This window comes from Arachis ipaensis, chromosome B2 (genome assembly GCF_059453495.1).
Source record: "Arachis ipaensis isolate K30076 ecotype BB chromosome B2, ASM5945349v1, whole genome shotgun sequence".
NCBI lineage: Eukaryota > Viridiplantae > Streptophyta > Magnoliopsida > Fabales > Fabaceae > Arachis > Arachis ipaensis.
Genome location: NC_142437.1, coordinates 12,334,019 through 12,337,906, shown reverse-complemented (window position 1 = coordinate 12,337,906; position 3,888 = coordinate 12,334,019). Strand labels below are relative to the sequence as shown.

At 32.2% G+C, this 3,888-nt stretch overlaps 1 long non-coding RNA gene across 1 annotated transcript; it reads right to left on the bottom strand.

The window, feature by feature from the left end:
- Positions 1-2,246: 2,246 nt before the first annotated feature.
- On the bottom strand, positions 2,247-3,443 carry LOC148573052 (uncharacterized). The gene is made up of 3 exons (XR_015904745.1): positions 3,006-3,443; positions 2,839-2,914; positions 2,247-2,399 (listed from the first exon to the last, which is right to left on the bottom strand). It is a non-coding gene; the product is annotated as an uncharacterized LOC148573052 (long non-coding RNA).
- Positions 3,444-3,888: the final 445 nt, after the last annotated feature.

The window sequence follows — 3,888 nt, the reverse complement described above, 5'->3', positions numbered from 1 at the left end:
TTTAAAATTTAATATTTAAAAATTTAGAATTTAATGTTCAAGAATTTTGTCTATATTATAATTGAAACATATTTTAATAGAAATAACAATTTAATTTGATTTGATAAAAATAAATATAGGATTATAATTGTACTTTGATTATTATTTACGGTTAATGAATTTGAAAAACAAATAATTTGTTTGAGACTGTAAATTTTAATTAAAAATATAAGTGTACTATTATTATTATTATTATTATTATTATTATTATTATTATTATTATTATTATTTGAAATACTTATTCTCTTTTTTTTATTAGGCCTAACACTGTGCCATGGCCCACGCACGAAAACCCACGCTCAATCTGGCAGTTCTTACAACTACACAGTGGAGAAAACAATATTACCATGTCAAAAAAATCAATCAAGTCCACCCTAAACATGCTTCACCAAAAAATAGTTGTGTTAGACTAAATATCCCAAAAAACTAATTATTAGATTAGCGGGAGTGGATCCTCTCCAGTAGAAAAAAAATTGGATGGTATCTAGTGGAAAATCTCACCCTTCATTACATTCTCTCTTTTATTTATTTTTGGTCTCACTTGTAAAATTAAAGGTGGGAGATTATACTTTAGGAAAATTATCCCGTATTCCGCTGATGAAAAGTGGAACATCATATTCTATGTACGAATAGGTTTTCGTTATATATTTGTCATGTAGTGAGGTGTTAAATTACCATATAAGCCTCTGAAATAGCTTTTAAATTACTCAATTGGTCAGCTCAAAAACCTTGATAGAGTGGAAAATAATTTCCAGCTTAAATAGCAGCTTAGCTTTGGGACTTAAATATGTAAAGTTTCCCCATCTGTAAGCATGAGTTGCTAATCCATGAACAAAAGAATTCATTATCCTCTCCTCTCTTCTCTCGCCGTCCGATGCTCTGGTGCTGTGCAACACCCCTTCGCCGTCGTGATCCGCTGCTCCAACTGCTTCGCGGTCGCTAAGGGGCCGTGATCCGTGACCCGTAATCAACCGCTGATGCCAGTGATTGCCGTCGACGGCGCCTGCTTCTGATTCCAGCTTCAAGTCCAATTGTTGTGTGCTTTCAACCCTTTTGCTTCCCTCTTTTGATTTGTGCCGATTTGAGACCCTGCTTAGCTCTTTTTCCAAAGGTTTACTTAGCTCTTTAGATCATGCATCGAGCCACTACGATTCATGTATAATTTTTTTAAAATTATTGCTGCTAGCATATAACAGATTTACAGTGTTGCAAGTAATAATTTATGTAAATGTTAATAGTTTGGGAATATTGTCTATGGTTCACAGTTTAATTTGATTATTTGATATTGTTGAAGTTGATCGTTTAGCCGTCAATTATAACTATTATTATTAGATAAAATATGACTATTTGTATAAATAAATTCACAAACCATCTAATAACTGATGGATTAAAAAGTAATTTATTATGATAACTATGTTTGTGGTGGATGTTTGATTGTTTGTTGTATAATTTGTGTGATTTGTGATAATTTTTTTTGTCAAACTATAATATACGTGAACATGAGCTTGTGCACTGAGGAATCCATGAATTATCATTGAAATTGGCTTTGTGCTTCTTGTGTTTTCTTGAGTATAATTTGTGAGATGTGAAGAAGATGGAATTTTTCCTTATTTTGCTTGTCATGCATGATCCGTTATATTCCGGTTTTACCTAATTTAATTTAACATTGCAGAATCTAATCTTTTGTTTATAAATATTAGTATATAATTTGTCTAATATAAATCTTTTCAAATAACAAGACACGAACAAATGTTGTGGATTTTTTGCATATACAAAATTCGCAACATAATCCGCGAGTGATACAATACCGCAAAAATTGCGTATAATTTTTTCAACAAGTTTTGCAAGTAATGAATGTCCAATGAAAAGTGAAACTAAACCTTTTAAGAATCTGACAAGTAGTTCTACTATAACAAAAACTACTTGTAGATATCAAAATATTTTGGCTTCATGTTTAACATTTGCAAGTATATTTAGTTGTATATGATTCTTAACTAAAATCTGAAATAAAAACTGCAATAACATTCGCAACTAAGAGGTTAAAGCAAAAACTGGTTAAATAAATTCATTAAAATTATTCTTATATAAATAACTACTGCAATGTGATGTACATTAACCAAGTTAGATAAAATGAAAAGTGAAAAGGACTAATTAACAGTTTACATAGCCAATCAAGTATTTTTCATAAACTATCTTATCAAACGTCTAAATATTACTAATCATGAGTCTTCAAGGCACATTTTATTAATCATTTTCATTTTCATAACTTTGATCTTAAGAATTAAGATGTATATCCAAGGCTATAAACTCAGCAAGCGCTGCCTCCTCTGTTCCATCATTTGCATGCTTACAATCGTACCCTGCAAATTTGTTCAGCCAAACTCAATGGAGATATTTCAAGCTTTACATTTCTAGATTTGCTTTTTCATCACTAATTAATAGCTTACTCATTTCAACCAAAAATGTGTAACAAGAATACATCAGAATTTAAAAAAAAATTATTGAATTCGAGCAATTAAACCACAGATTTTTAAGGTCACAACAATGTCAATTAATCTAAGAAAAGGTAAATTATCGGAAAATAAAGAAAATTCAATGGATAATAGAATAACGTATAGAATATAAATAAAAAGAATTGAAAAAGGAATATAATCTCCTGCCTCAAAAAAAATCATGCTCAAGAAACAACTATAAGCTATAGTGAAAAGACATAATAACATCAAAATTCAAAACTTGCATCAAAGGTAAATAAATTAACTCTTGGACATAATGAGAGCATAAGCACATGATCACAATAACCTTAATCTTACTATATGTTCCATCTTATCCATGAAACCATTGTCCAGAGAAGACAAAATCTTGCTTTGCATGCTTCCTGAGCAATCATGAATGTAGATTAAAATAATTTGATTATAACTTGTTTTCTGTTTATTGATTGAAAAATATTAGTAAGGCAAAAAACTCACCTTCAGCTCCACAATGATTGTTCTTTATCCAATATTCTAACAAACGTGTAAATCAGTGTAAAAGATACACAAATTACTAAATTAGTGTTAAAAAAATACAAATTCTCAATCTAAAATCACATTATTATCACAAAACTGTTTTCTACGCAAAACAAATCAAATCTTAATCTCCCAAAATTGTTAAATAAACAGATGCACGTTGACGAGGTAGAGATGAGAGGAGTAGTATGACGATGGAGAGACATGGATGCACAACGAGCCCATGACAGAGTGAGGCACGACTAGCCCTCGACGGAGAGAAGCCAAGGGAGCCGAAAGGAGAGGGTGGGCAAAGGGAGACTCGTAGACAGTGGGGGTGTGCTGGTGAGGAAGGGGCAATATGGAAGCTGAGGGAGGGCGGAGACATGGGCGCAGAGAGCTACATTGAGACGATTTCTGTTAAAGGCAGATAGTGAGAAAAAGTGGGTAATAGAGTTGGAGAGAGAAAAAAAAAGTAATTCTTAGTGAACCAACAAAATATTTGTAAAAAAAAAAAACCCCAAAAGCAGCTAAGCTCGGCTCACCACTTGGCATTTAAGCCAGCTTTACTTAAAGTGAATGGCATAAAGCTAGTTTGGCATCAAGTTGGACACGGGAGTGGATCCTCTCCAGTGAAAAAAAAAATGGATGGTATCCAGTGAAAGATCTCACCATTCAATATATTCTCTCTCTCATTTATTGCTGGTCCCACTTGTAAAATTAAAGGTAGGAGATTACACTTTATTCTGTCTAATGACAAAAAAAATGGAGAGAATCTATTTCCAGTTGGACACACACGACATGCTCAATGTTTATATACTGCAGAAGGAATGAACCAGTTGCATGCCTTTCATGCTCTTCTTGG